Below are 16,009 nucleotides of genomic sequence, written 5' to 3' on the forward strand. Positions count from 1 at the left end.
TTTTCATTAGTACTGTATTTGTCATTTACCAAATTAGCTAGTGTCAGGGCATATAATTTTTTTTTTAACTTTATTTACTTACGCAGAAAGAGAACATTCATTTTGAAATTTAAGCAATTAATTGCACAGGAGACTTTAGCAAGCGTAACAAAGCAGGTGCAAAGTATGCTTCTTAAGCAAATTTGATTACTGGCACAAATTTAAATATTAAATGTAAATAGTGGGATAATACAAGTGCACCAGTCCAAACACTAACATGAGTAGTTTCACGCAAGAAGTTTTACTGAGTTCAATGGAAACAAACACTCTATGCATAAATTTACACATGTAAATAAGTGTTTGTAGGATTAGATTTAAACTAAAGTCTTGACAAGAGAAAACTACACAGATGAAGAAATTTCAAGCTTCCTCCTCTGTTTCTTGGTATACTATTGTCATCCTCAGTGTCTCTCTAGCCCTTAACCTCCCAAGTTCAAGATGTATGACATGGTAGTCAGATAGCAACAATAAAAGTACTATGATAGACTTCTGCTATAACCCAAAATCCAAATCTACATCATTTAATGTCTAAAATAAAAATTAAATGTCTATTCCGTGTCTATTTTAAAAATGTATACTGTATTGTGTAACAGATTCCACGAGATGTACGGGACACGCACAAGTGTCCATTCACCATCTTAGAGAAAAATGATAAATATTTGAAGCAGGGAAAGGAGGAATACCATATAATTTCACCAGAAAATTAATTCATCTCCAATGATAGCTAGTTTCAGAATCCAACCAACTGTTCCAGCCATATTAGTAACTAAAGTCAGTGAAACATTCGTTAGTCAGCTACTGTAATTTTTAGATTATGACGTTCGTTTTTGCAAAACTTTTAATTGTGCTTTGTTTTTGATGCAGGAAAAAGAAAACTGGTCCAGACAGCATTAAAATAAATCATTTGCAAAAGCATAGCATGAATATAAATCTATTCCTAAATTCTTCCATTTCCTGCAACTAACATACAGATTGGTGCTTCTGTAATTCACTGAAAGTTTGTTCTCTGTGTTGCAAAAAGGAATGTTTTCTGCAACTGGCATCATTTGAGTAGAGAGCATGACAGATAATGGGTATCATTTGCAGAAATCAAGGTGGGAAGTGATAAAGCACCTGTAGTTATGGGGCGGGGGGGAAAGAGGACTCGCTGGCCAATTATTAGACAAGTAACAAATAAATCTCCATAGACAAGAATGAAAATAATGCCATCTCTTAGAACTAGTTTATGTGAAAAGAAAGCTCCAACAAACGTACATGGCACAAAAGCAATTGGTTTTATTAGTTGTTCATTAAGAGTTGCACAATACATGCCACTGCAGGAAAGAAGGCAAAATGAGCATTCTACTCCTCCACAAACCACACAGCAGACTCCTGGCTATGAGAACTATTTTGCACAGTAAACCATCTTCTCAACCCAGACTGCACATCCTATGCACCAGACTCAAGCATCGACTGATGTGAAGAGCAGTCTGCATATTTTGCTGACAAGGTCAACTGAATACATATGGGGCTACCTGAAAAAGAAGATTCCAGCACTGACCAGATAGTATTATCCATTCCACTGCACCTGACTGAGTTTGGCCCCATCTCACATGCCAAAGCTCAAGAAGCCCTAAAGAATACTCTAAGACAATGTCTCCACATTCCACTGAAGGTACACAGCCGCCATTCATCAATGTGGTAGAAAGCCTCAGGATACTTTCTGACCCCTCAGTAAGCTTGAATGAAGAGGAAAAGACGGTTACTCACCTTTGTAACTGTTGTTCTTCGAGATGTGTTGCTCATATCCATTCCAGTTAGGTGTGTGCGCCGCGCGTGCACATTCGTCGGAAAACTTTTACCCTAGCAACTCAGTGGGCCGGCAGGTCGCCCCCTAGAGTGGCGCCGTCATGGTGCTTGATATATACCCCTGCCGGCTCACCCGCTCCTCAGTTCCTTCTTGCCGGCTACTCCGACAGTGGGGAAGGAGGGTGGGTGTGAAATGGATATGAGCAACACATCTCGAAGAACAACAGTTACAAAGGTGAGTAACCGTCTTTTCTTCTTCGAGTGATTGCTCATATCCATTCCAGTTAGGTGAATCCCAAGCCTTACGTAGGCGGTGGGGTCGAAGTGAAATGTGGCAGAATGAAAACTGCTGAGCCAGAGGCTACAGCATCTCTTGACTGTTGAACCAGGGCATACTGCGAAGCAAAGGTATGGACCGAGGACCAATGGAGCTGCGCGACAGATCTCGTGGGTAGGAACACGAGCCAGCAAGGCGGCAGATGAAGCCTGAGCCCTGGTAGAGCGTACGATGATGTGGCTTGGGGAAATATGAGCCAAATCATAACAAGTGCGGATGTACGCCATCACCCAAGATGAGATCCTCTGAGAGGAAAACAAGCAAGCCCTCCCTTTGGTCTGCTACCATGACAGAGCTGGGGCACCTTACGAAATGGTTCTGTCAGCGCAATATAAATGCGAGCACTCCACAGATGTCCAGGGAGTGCAATGGTTGCGCCCATTGCGTTGAGCTGTGGGTAACATGAAAGGCCGAAACCACCTTAGGGAGGAAAGCTGGGTGCGGTCATAACTGCACCTTGTCTTTGTGAAACCTAGTATACGGCGGAACCACCGTAAGAGCTCTGAGCTCGGAGACCCGTCTGGCTGATGTAACAGCTACGAGGAAAGTAGTCGTCCAAGAAAGGTATAGCAGAGGGCCGGTCGCGAACGGCTCGAATGGGGGAGACATACGTCTGGTTAAAACTAGGCTGAGGTCCCAGGTTGGGGCTGGGCGGCGCACCCGAGGGTGCAAGCGCTCCAAGCCCTTGAGGGACCTTGAACCCATAGAGTGTGAGAACACGGAACGTCCACCTTAGCCTGGCTGGAAGGTAGAGATGGCTGCCGAGTGTACCCTCAGCGATGATACCGCCAGGTCCTGCCGCTGAAGGCCAGAGGCAGGCCAAATAGAGGGGATCGAGACCTCAGTAGGAGCAAGATCGAGTGTATTGCAACTGTAGAAGAAACGCTTCCACTCGGCCCGGTACGTTGACCAGGTGGAAGGCTTCCTGTCACCCCGGCTCAGTTACACAGCAGCCACACCGTGAGGCAAAGAGGCTGCAGGTCCGGGTGACGAAGCCTGTCGTTGCCCTGAGTGATGAGGTCTGGGTGGAGTGGCAGGGTAATTGGGTCGGTTATTGACAGGCCGAGCAACGTGGTATATCAGTGCTGCCTGGACCACTCTGGAGTGATCATGATGATGCGCGCTCTGCCCCTGCGGAGTTTGAGCAGGACCTAATGAACCAGTGGGAAGGCATAAAGGAGTTGGCCTTTCCACGGCATCGGGAATGCGTCCAAGATCAATCCCGAGGAGAGACCTTGGAAGGAGCAGAACATTTGGCATTTTCTGCTCTCGCGGTGAGCGAACAGGTCTATGTGAGGAAACATCTCCACTTCTGGAAAGCAGAACACCTCACATGGGGCAGAGTGATCACTCGTAAGACAGGAAAGACCTGCTGAGTCAAAGCGCAAAGACGTTCCGAACGCCTGGGAGAAAGGACGTCACCAGCTCCATCGAGTGGGCCATGCAAAAGTCCCAGAAATGGATGGCCTCCTGACAAAAGGGGGGAGGACCATGTCCCTCCCTGGTTATTTATGAAGCACATGGCCGTTGTGTTGGCTGTAAACACCGAGATACCACTGCCTCGCAGCTGCTGCTGGAACCCCTGGCACGCCAGGCGGACTACTCTCATTTTTGGGCCATTGATGTGGAATGCCAGCTCCCGAGAAGACCAAAGGCCTTAAGCTCGGAGGTGTCCATGAGCACTCGAGCAGAGAGATGATGCGTCCATCGTCAGGGGCAGTGAGGGCTGGGGCGGATGGAACCGCATCCCTGCTCACACCAGGGAGGGAGTTAGCCACCACTCTAGGGAGCCTAAGGTGCTCGAGGAAACGGTGACTACCATGACCATTGGCTCCCTGTCCGGGTGGTATGCCGAGGTGAGCCGAACTTGGAGAGGACGGAGGCGGAGCTTGGCGTGTTTGGTTACAAACTTGCGGGCAGCCATGGACCCAGGAGACTGAGACAAGTACGAGCCGAGGTCGTTGGGAAAGCCTGCAGACCTTGGATGATTGTTGCCATTGCCTAAAACCGCAGTTGTAATAAGCAGGCTCCGGCTAGAGAGACCAGGATAGCCCCTAGGAAGTCCAACCTCTGCGTGGGAACCAGAGTGGTTTGCTCTATAGTAATCATCAGGCCTAGACCTGTGAATAAGACCGTGACGATGCCCACGTGCTGAGTGGTTTGTGTCTCGGAGTCTCCTCGGATAAGCAAATCGTCCAGATACAAAAAAACGCATATCTGACATCAGCGAAGGTAGGCAGCGACTATGGCCGTAAACCAGAAGTACTGACGGTTGGCTAGAAAGCGGAGGTATCTCCTGTGTGGAGGGAAGATGGCATTGCGAAAGTACGTGTCCTTCATATCGAGGGCGGCATAGTAGCCCCCAGGAGGCAAGGATGGAATAATGGTTCCCAGGGATACCATGCGGAACTTCAACCTTATCCTAAACTGGTTGAGTCCGTGCAGGACTAGGAAGGTCTGAGACCTCCGTTCGAGTGGGGGACTAGGGCATAACGGGAGTAAACCCCCTTGCCCCTTTCGTCAGTCGGCATCTGCACCTCTTGTACGAGGAATTGCTCGTGAGAGGGGTCCCTGAAGGGGGACAGGGCTGGAACAAATTAGAGGTGGTACCTATGCTCCACCGTGCACAGGACCCAGCGATCTGAAATTAACTGGGGCCACGCCAGGAGAAAGCGGGATTGGGATCCCGGCCTGTGACTGGTACACTGCCCTCAGGTGCACCTTGGAAGGTTCGTCTTTGGTCCCAGTGGTAATTGCGAGGGGCCTTGACCTTGGCTCTTTAGGTGTCCTGACGTTCGTCTGCGATCACCTTGGCCTCGCCGTTTGCCAAAGTCCTGTCTCTGGCTAGGCACAGAGTATGGCGGCTGGGGACAGAAAGGCCTGTGTTTGGTCGCTGGCATATGCATGCTGAGAGAGCGCATTAGGACCCTATTGTCCATCAGGCTTCGCAGCCTGGGGCTGTCTTTGCCACGAAGAGGCCTTTACCAACAAAGGGTAAATCCTGAATGGCATACTGCAGCTCCGGCCGGAGGTTTGAAACCTGAAGTCATGAGATGCACCTCATGGCGACACCAAAGGCCAGAGTCCTGGCTGCTGAGTCTGCTGCGTCCAACGAGGCCTGGAGGGACGCTCTGGGTACCTTTTTCCCCCGTCCTCCAAGACGGCAGCGAACTCTTGGCGGGAGTTTTGAGGGAGAAACTCCATAAACTAAACTACCTTCACCCAGGTGCTATAATTATAGCAGCTAAGCAAGGATTGTTGCTTTGCTACCCAGAGCTGCAGGGCCTCTGCAGAGTACACCTGGCGGCCAAGCAGGTTCATTCGCCAAGCCTCCTTCGGTTTCGGGGCTGGCGCCCGCTGGCCATGCCAATACCTCTCCTTAACAGACTGAAAGACTAGTGAGCAGAGAGGAGAGCGGACAGACAAGTAGTCGTACCCCTTAGAGGGCCTCATACCAGGTCCTCTACCTCTGGGACCTCCTCCACCTCAGGTTGTCAGGGGGCGTATCAGAATCGTGGTCCTGAGCATAAGATCTGCGCATGTGGGATGACACGGATGCGTGTCTGGATGGCCATGGAGGTACTAAAAGAAGGCACGGGCAGAGTCTCTGACTCTATCGGACCTTGCCCAACTCGGCACCGGGGACCGGCACCGGGAGGCGTACCGGTACCTGGAACGAGATCCAGACCTGCAACCAGAACGGTGCCGGGAGGTCGACCAAGATCTCGAGGCTCGGGGAGAGGCTACAGGAGTCAAGGTACCTGTTGCGGTGCCGGGAGTCGGAACGGTGCCGATAGCGGGTCGGCGAACGGGATACCGACCGGTGCGGCGAGTGCAACCAGTACCGATGAGGAAAACAGCACCGGGACTGCAAGTGGTGTCGGGTGTGCCGACGGGACCTGGAGTGTCTGCGGGACCATGATCATGAACGGTGCCGCTCTGCTGTGCTGACAGAGGACGGTCATATGAAGAGACTGTATTACCCGCACCGGCGGTGCCGGGGTCAGGCAGCATCGACTCTGTCAGGGCAATGAGATCCCTCACCGTTGGTAATGTCTCTGGCGTGGAGGGAACAGCAGGCTCAACCACAGTGCATACTGGGGAGCTGTCAGGCACCGGATTCGACGGCCCTTGTGGGACCGGGATCGACGGTACCGAGGTCGTCAGAGCTTCGGTAGGTGTCGGTGCCGGCCGATCCTACTTAGACGAGCTCTCTGGCTGCGGTGCCGTCGGCACGGAAGCAGCAGGAGCAATAAGCTCAACCACGGCGTGTGCCGGGGAGCCGACAGGCACCGGATTCAATGGCCCTTGTGGGACTGGAATCGACGGTGCCGACGTTGTCGGTGCCGGGCGATCCGACTTAGACGAGCTCTCTGGCTGCGGTGCCGTCGGCAAGGAAGCAGCAGGAGCAATAAGCTCAACCACGGCGCGTGCCGGGGAGCCAACAGGCACCGGATTCAATGGCCCTTGTGGGACTGGAATCGACGGTGCCGACGTTGTCGGTGCCGGGCGATCCGACTTAGACGAGCTCTCTGGCTGCGGTGCCGTCGGCACGGAAGCAGCAGGAGCAATAAGCTCAACCACGGCGCGTGCCGGGGAGCCGACAGGCACCGGATTCTATGGCCCTTGTGAGACCGGGATCGATGGTGCCGACGTCGTCGGTGCCTCAGCAGGTGTCGGTGCCGGGCGATCCGACTTAGACGAGCTTTCTGGCTGCGGTGCAGTTGGCACAGAAGCAGCGGGAGCAGTAAGCTCTACCACAGCGCGTGCCGGGGAGCTGTCAGGCACTGGTTTCAATGGCCCTGGGGGACTGGAATCGACGGTGCCGATGTCATCGGTGCCTCTGCAGGTGTCGGTGCCGGGCAATCCGACTTAGACGAGCTCTCTGGCTGCGATGCAGGTGGCACGGAAGCAGCAGGAGCAGGGGGCTCAACCACGGCGCGTGCCGGGGAGCCGTCAGGCACCAGCAGGAATCGTAGGCTCTCTCGATCTCGGAGGAAGGGAGCGGTGCCGAGTCGACTTCGGTGCCGGCGACGGCCGGTGCCGAAAGGCTTTGGCAGTACCGGCGGGGTCCAGTGCCGAGGAGGCGCTTCTGCCAGCCGCTTGATCATCGCTCGGCGCCAAAGGTGGAGGGGTAAGTGAAAGTCCCGCTCCTTTTTGTTCTCGGCTTAAAAGCCTTGCAAATGGGGCACTTAGCTGTCAAGTGTGATTCCCTGAGGCACTTCAAACAGGAGTCGTGTGGATCTCCCTTCGGCATCGGCTTCTGGCAGGCCGAGCCCATTTTAAAACCCGGTGAGCCGTGCATGGGCTCCAGCACCGGGTTCATGGAAGGGGCTACTTCCTGAACCCCGCTAACTATTACTAAACTAACTATGTTAGCAAAGAAAAAACGTATAACTATACAAATATATATATATAAAAGGATTATAACTGCATAACTATATACGAGAACTACGAGTAGCTAGGGAAGTGGAGGTCAGCTAAGCCGCGCTCCACTGTTCCAACGACTGACACGGGCGGTAAGAAGGAACTGAGGAGCGGGTGGGCCGGCAGGGGTATATATCAAGCACCATGATGGCGCCACTCTAGGGGGCGACCTGCCGGCCCACTGAATTGCTAGGGTAAAAGTTTTCCGACGAATGTGCACGCGCGGCGCACACACCTAACTGGAATGGATATGAGCAATCACTCGAAGAAGAAACATCAGTTTCTAAAAAATGTCGTCTTTCACCTCCAGCTCACTAGGAAACTTCATCCCTTCTTCCTGGGTCACATAATCTGGTCACAAGGGTCCATGAATTTGTCACATCTAGGCTAGATTACAGCTGAATGTGAAGCCTATGCACAAACTTTAGATTTTCCAGAAAGCATCTGCCAACCTTCCCCATGGCTTAGGCCACTGTGAGCGTATCAGGCCCATGATCAAATCTCTCACCTGGCATTCAGTCATCTTCTAATGGTCAGCAGCATAAAATGCTGAGGTATATAAGATTTAAAAGGCATATGTTGACATTAGAAATACTGTGTTATCTTCCACTTTCACATAAAGAACCATTTTAGACAATTTTGCTAAACCAGGAGTCATTGACTAACCGAGGAACATAGCAGTAGTAATCTATCCTTCCAGGCAAAATTGAAGGAGGGTTCTCAAAGAGCTCTACATAGTGATTCAATTTGAGAGCAATACTGGCAAGCAGAACCCAAGAGACCATCATCTAGACCTTCTCATAAGAATGTTGCTTGGCTTGCAACAGGGAGGATTCTAGAGGTAAAAGCTGCAGAGATGCATAGTCCACTAGGAAAAGAGCAAAAAGTGTATCATTAATAATATTTAGGCTGTCAGTATGTTCCCTTAAGTATTTTGGGAAGAATTCAATTTATTTATCCCTAACACAAAGAAAATACCAATTGTAGACAGTTCCAGTTGAGCAAGATAGATCCTGGAGATTTCTTAGGTACTATCTGCTAATCCTTACAGTTTCTAAACAAGATTACAAGTGATAATAATCTGTTTATGGGAACAGTCTAGCAGTTATTCTGTTACAAGCCTGATATGTTTGTACATATGAAAAAAATTAAATATTACATTATTTTTAAGAAAAATCTTAAACTCCACAGTGCAGCTTTTCAAAATCCATACATTCTTCTACCATAAAGATTTTAGTAAAAATATTTTTTTTAAAGTTGATCTACTGCAGAGGCAGAATGCAAAACAAAAATGAAGATATTCAATTTTAATAATTATGAATATAATGAGAAAATACAGAATCAATTACATTCATAATTAAATGGAAAAAGTTACATAAGATCCATCTAAGAATATGTCAATGATATGTATCTATTATTGCTGCCAGATCTCTCATTTTAAAAAAAAAAATTTTGCAATGTTTATTTGGTCATCTTTCATACATCTTAATGCTTAGCCTCTGTTTTTATTTTAACTTCCATCACATGGCTATGAGAAAATTACAGCTTCAACTCATGATAGAATCAAACCATTGCTCCCTCCCCCCCACCAAAAAAAAAAAAATCAAAAAAAAAAAATCAAGAAACAAAAAGAAAAAAAGCACAACTTTAAGTCTGCTCCATAAGCGTCAAAGAGAGGTGAAGGACTCTTTTCCTTAAATGTAAAAGCATTTTTGTATATTGTTTATAAAACATTGTGCTCTCACATAACAGTATGACATTCCCCCCCCATTTTCTGCACCAAATTTCCCTTTGAAAGTTAAACTTAGTCATATTTTATGTCTATTAAAATCTCTGTCTGAACTGTATAATGTGTATATTACACATACACTCCCCTGTCCAAGGAGGTGAACACTACTCAATGATATATTTGACAGCATGTTAAAATTCGTTTGCGAAACCTGTTTTTTATGTGCAGTGTAAAACTCACTTTGGAACTTTAAACCATTTCACAAAGAGACAGACATTTAAGTAACTTATAGCATTAGTAAATCTAGTGTTTCTGGTAGATATAAAAACAGTATTTAAAATATCACTTTAGATTAAAAACAGCAGCAAGAAGAATCCATATGTCTTCAAACCATATGAAATTTCAGTAAAAAGGCTATGCTAGCAGGCCATCTAGTGACCACTTTAGGTTGATAAAGTTGCACTGAACATCCCTCAATGCTTATAAGCATTTCCCTTTTTTTTTGGTACATTTATATAATTATATGCTAATTACATGCCAAATCAATACAAAAATAAAAACTAGGCATTTCAAGAGAATACATACTGTATTTAAAAAGCTATTAAGCACATCGGATAGTAGCGGAAAACACACACTATTAGAGGAAGGAACAGTCAGTTTTCAGCTAAATTACACTAATTGATAGTCACTTGTAACACATGGAGTTAAGCCCACAAAAAACAGATATTAAAAATGAAGTAGAACAGACACTTGCTGTACTGCAATTACCATTAAAGTTTTGATACTTTCAGCTTAGAATACCATTTGCTGCAGCAGTCCAAGTACAGTCTCAGACTGTCAAGATCTTAATGGTGACCACTGTATAGTCAAATTAGTCACAAGTATTTTACAGTATTAAAAAGATCTCAGTGTTCATTGGGAATTTTAAATGTTTTGGTGGCCGACAGGTAGCAAATTGGGTACATGACACTGATGATATTTTCTGCTTTAAATAACCTTGATGAAAACAAGTGCACTTAGAGCCCGCTCCAATTATGGATCAACATTTTAAATACACTTTGTGTTTTAGTGTGAAAATAATGTTTAGATAAACAGTAAATATATTTTAGGCCAAAGCTGCAAACACAGTTAAAACCACAATACACGCATATGTATGTATATTTTATGCATGCACAAGTGGTTTTAAAGATGTAATTATTTGTTTAAATACACTGTGGGTTCAAATTAGGCACCTATGTTTTCAAAGTTACCCCATAGTCTGTAAAACAAAGCAACTTAAGAGGAAGCGGGGTAGAGGGGAAGTTTCACTCCTACATCTTTTCTTTATTAGCAAATCAGTCCTCCCCGATCCTTGTTTCTAGAAGTTATAGACAACATGACATACATTGAGAGAATGTAGCATTGGATAAAATAGAAACCACAGCAGAACCTCATTAATGACTGGGAGATTCAGTGCAAGTTTGTAAATCAGCAAATTAACTAACTCAAACCAATTATACCTGTATTTTATTCATTTGATCAACTACAGTTTTGTTTTATTTTTATACCAAATAGCATACCCCATCAACACACTGTAGTATATTTGGTAAAGATAAAGAAAACTTATGCAACATAAATACCATATATGCTGTTCAATTTTGCAAAGAGATATGGGAAGAGATCAACTTTGTGTGTTGACTATATGGTGTAAAGATTAGTGAAGTTTAATGTATATAGAAATTCTTCATCATACTTAATATTACGAGCACTTTTTATGATGATGCAGGCTTTTCTCTGCCCACAGTGCTGTGGAACATATTTACAATGTGCTATGTGTTCAAATCTTCAAATTTAGAAGTATAAAAATAATTATATGTTTTAGGAATTAGATAGAAGTCTCTTTAAACCAATTCACCGGTGTTTTTCCCCTCATTTGTGTCAAAATACAGCTGTCATTCTTATGTTGCAAAACAATGTATTTCATTAAGACCATTGTGTTCAGTCATTCTCTCCCCCTCTTACTACTGAAATTGACTGCCAATCTTATTCTTACACACCTACAAATCTCCTCAAGGTAACACCAACAATGAACTTTTCTCCATTAGCTTATCTTTTGATATCCCAGAGTATGCAGTGCTGGCACACACTGAAGATTTAGAAAAAAAGCTGCTCAGTAGATTTCTTCCTATGCATTACATTTTATCCGGTAAGTCCTTCCCACACCATAAGAAATCTATAACTCAGTTAAGTTACCTTATACTCAGCACTTTTTCTTATGACTTCAAAGAAGTCCCACCCAATCATCCTCTGTGATTGATAGATAGCTAAGAAAAGGTCTCAAGGATTCAATGGGGGACTGCCTAGGAATACAATTGGCTACTGGGGACATTTGGGGGAGAGCATGAGACAGGAAAGAAGGTTTTACATGAAATAATTATTCAAAATTTACTAAAAAATGGGTATAATCAATTGTGTGTCAAATGCACTCTACTGCTTCCCTAACTGATATTAAAATGATGAAAATGCAATGGATTCAAGATTATATATGCATGCTTTATGTTAATATTGAAAATATTAGGCTCCTATGCTCGAAATGGCCTAAGTTTCTCAATAAAAGAATATTGAAAGATGTGTGTGGGCCTGTAATAATTCAATTTTATGACACAGGGGGACCTCCAGAGTGTCCTTTACTCTTATTTTTGAATATCAAGGTATAGACATTAGATCACTAGCTCCAGAACATTCTGTGCTACACATACCAGATTCTATTTCTGTTCCACTAAACAGACAGGTACAAATCAAAAATATATCATAGATAATACAGAATTTCTGTATATGTTTACGCATATTTACAACTGTATATTTTCCAGGAGCCATGTGAGAGACAGAGAGCCTTATCCTTCAGTTCCAGCAAAGTATTCCTACAGACCTCACTAAGGGCTTTCTGCACATAAAGACTGGCTTTCAGGTTCCTATTTTCTTTATAAAGAAAGCCCTCCTGGGCAATGCCCACTTATGACAATGTAGTATCTTGTACTGAACCAACTTCTCTTGGTGGAAGGTACACGCTTTCAAGCTACAAAAAGCTCCTCTTCAGTAGGTCTAATAAAAGATATTGCCTCACCTACCTTGTCTCTCTGTTATCCTAGGACTAACATGATTATAACAACATTGCAAACAACTACGTTTCACTGGTTTAACACATACTAGCCAGTAAATTTTGCACCAGTCAGTACAATAAATTCTATTTGTTAATATCTCTTTGGGGCTCCATGAGAGCAATAGTCATTTCAACCAAGAATTTATTAAAAACCTGCCTGGTCCCAGATAGAGGATGGTCTTCCAACAGCAGACTTCTAATAAGATAGAGACATCCAAAAATCCAAACACACAGATAGCAGCCATCGGGCCCGTTGTCTACTGTTTCCAAATTCAATGAGATCTATCAGTTCACCAAACTGATTTTAAGATAAGATATATATCTGGGTGCAGCAGCAACCCTGCTAATCTGGCTTCTTGGTGTTCATATCCCCCATAGTTCGCAGTCCACAGAGACAGGAAAGTTTGCTCTGCCCAGAACTGAAGAATCCCCTTCATAATAGCAGTGCAGAAAACTCTTTCAGACACACCGACTATCGTGATCAGAACAAGTCTGTTATTCATGGAAGAAGCAGTGCTCAGAGACCTCAATTAATCACTGTGTTCCAGAGGGTGGATGCTGGGCTGAACTGGGTAGATTCCTTCAAAAAATCTGCTTCTAGGGGGTCAGGTGATTGTAGGAATCAAGTGCATATCAGGCAAAGACTGAAATTGCTCAGTTTCATGAACAGGGGCTCCAGGATGCAGATTAACCCCTGTGACAGGAAGACAGAGGAAGAGTTGCCAGGAACAGGGAAACTCTGGCAAAAGGAAAGGTAGCTGTTTGACTATGCTGAACTGTTCTATTTTGAGGTTTGCTGAAAGTTATCAATGCAACGAATAAGGGGGGCCCTGAAGAAAAGGCCTGAACAGACTGGGCACAGTGTTTAACCCTAGACTCCCTATACAATGAACGGGTACAGACAGGCACCTAAGAATGGGAACCACAAAAACCAGTGCAATAGGCAGGGAGACACCTAAGGTAGCCTGTAGCAGATGCCAAGGAAAGGGGTGTGTCCGAAGATCTGCCCTTTTCTGGGAGTTAGACACCTGAGTCCAAGTTGTAGGTAGGTGCCTCCCTCTGCTTGGGATCCACAAGTTGGATTCAGGTGCCTCCTGGAGTTAGGCACGTAAGCAGTTTTTTGCAAGAAATGCCAGAGGAGGTGGTGGTGATGCCTCCTTCATTACTTAGAGTGCTCACTCAGAAGGTGAGATGCCCAGGTTCCGTGCCTCCCTTGGCTGTAATGAGAGAGGGTTTGAACAGGTGTCTCCCACTTCTCAGGACAGTATGAGTGCAAGACAACAGCCTGGTGGTTAGGAGGCTCTCCTGAGAGGTGAGGTCCAGCTGTCCTGCTCCAAATGGCTAATTAACTAGCCAACGTAGAACAACTTTAACAGGGGAGAGCAAGAGACCCACAGCAGAATACCCCATAGCTCAGTTTTAGGGCACTCTCCCGATTGGTGGGAGACAAGTTCAAACACTCCTTCCCCATCAGCCAGTGGGGAGACTTGAGACACAGGGCACACACACAAGATCAAACAGTAAATGATCTAAGCTGTGAGAAGAAAGAGGCGGTCATTCAGCTGCAAAACAGAATTGTCTGAGGACAGAAAAAATGGGAATGCTTTAAAGGTAAGCCTTCATTGTGAGTTTTAGATGTTTCAGTGTCCTACTCTGCTAGTCCCTGGTTCTGAGCCTAGAAATAGGATGGGAAGCAGATCACAATGCTCCAATCTGCAGTAAATGACAGATACCTTCATTTGTGTTGTGGCCTTGTGGTGGGCTGTAGAGACTAGGAATAGGCCAACACTGCTCCTGAAGTTCTTTCACAGCTCTGCACCGTAGCACTCAAGACAGCATCCAGGGACCTCAGATGACCAAAGCTATAGGTAATCCTTTTTCTCCCAAACGGAGAGAGCCGGCACTAAGTGAGGATCTAACTCCAGCTAGAGTGAGTTAAAAGATCTGTAGATAGCGCTGAGGCAAAAGAGAGCAACTTCTGACCCTGATCTAGAAACTTGATCTAGCAACCACGTGCAGAGGTATTTTCTCCTGTTGTACTTCAGACTACTTCAAAAAATCCCTTTCTAGAACTGGGAGGGGTCAGGATTTTAAGCAGACTTTTCTAATGACTTAATAACCTCAGCTCTCCATAAAGTTTCCTATTGCATAGCACCAAGACAACTCAGAACTGATTGTCTGAGCACCTGACTTCACGGACCAAAGCTCCATACATCTGCCTAAAATAGATCTGAATCCCATTCTCCTACAACCAGCCAGACAGAAGCCCTTTGATTATGTGATTTTTAGGATGAGAGAGAGAGAGAGAGAGAGAGAGAGAGAGAGAGAGACCATACTTGCAATACGGTCCGCCCATGTTCACGCTGCTTGTGAAACCATGTTGAGGCACATATTGTCAGAGGACAGTTATTAATTTTTTTCGTTTAACTGATGCTCCTGCGATTTTATGCTCAAATGAAAGGACTGAAAGAATGCCTGCCTAGACTTAGCTGTCTACAAAAGGGGCTTTATAATGAGATGGTAAAAATCTCCCTCCCCCCCCCAGATAGAAGATATCAAGTCCCTGACCACCATGGAAAATAGCCACATTTATCTTTATTACAGATACCAGGTTAAGTTTTGACTTCATGCATAGGAATTTTCTGGCCTTATACAATGGAGAAAAGAAATGGTACGCAGAAAGGAAAGGGGAATTAAGGGAACAATCTCTTCAAGAACCTAACGTAGCCCTGGACAAAGCCCTGGATATATTGACCTGAAATGTTAGTTTGAAAATTGGAAATGAAATTTGGAATGGTCCTCAATAATGCTCTGCAACAAGGTCTTGCCAAGCCATTGGCTGCTGCAGAGACAGATAAAATGGTAGGTTATTTCAGAAAGTGGGACATTCTCCTGTTGCCAGTAACTGACAGGTCTGGTTCTGCCCCCAGGCTGCAGTACCATTGTAATGAATCTGTGGACCTCAGCATGAAGGAAAATAGCTTTCAACCCACCTTAATATTGGTCTATCACAAAACAATACCTCATTTTATCATGTTAAACCATTTCTTCTTCCAAATAAATCCAGCAGTAAGGTGGACACTGATCTATTATCCCTACATGAATACCCCAGGTGACTTTCTATGGCTAATGTGTGTCATAAACAGATAGCTAAGGCTTAATGTCTCTTCCACCTGAAGCACCTGACCAGAGGACCAATCAGGAAACCGGATTTTTTCAACTCTGGGTGGAGGGAAGTTTGTGTCTGAGTCTTTGTTTTCTGCCTGCCTGCTTTCTCTGAGCTTTGGAGAAGTAGTTTCTACTTTCTAGTCTTCTGTTTCTAAAGTAAGGACAAAGAGATCAGATAGTAAGTTATATGGTTTCTTTTCTTTGGTATTTGCATGAATATAAGTGCTGGAGTGCTTTGATTTGTATTCTTTTTGAATAAGGCTGTTTATTCAATATTCTTTTAAGCAATCGACCCTGTGTTGTGTCACCTTAACACAGAGAGACCATTTGTATGTATTTTTTCTTTCTTTTTTATATAAAGCTTTCTTTTAAGACCTGTTGG

The 16,009-nt window shown here is 45.2% G+C and overlaps 1 protein-coding gene across 2 annotated transcripts in view; it reads right to left on the bottom strand.

The window, feature by feature from the left end:
• PAPSS1 (3'-phosphoadenosine 5'-phosphosulfate synthase 1) overlaps positions 1-16,009 on the bottom strand; it is an 84,864-nt gene that overhangs the window by 40,853 nt on the left and 28,002 nt on the right. The gene's annotated exons all lie outside the window — the stretch shown is intronic.

Source organism: Gopherus evgoodei, chromosome 5 (genome assembly GCF_007399415.2).
Source record: "Gopherus evgoodei ecotype Sinaloan lineage chromosome 5, rGopEvg1_v1.p, whole genome shotgun sequence".
NCBI classification, from domain to species: Eukaryota; Metazoa; Chordata; order Testudines; family Testudinidae; genus Gopherus; species Gopherus evgoodei.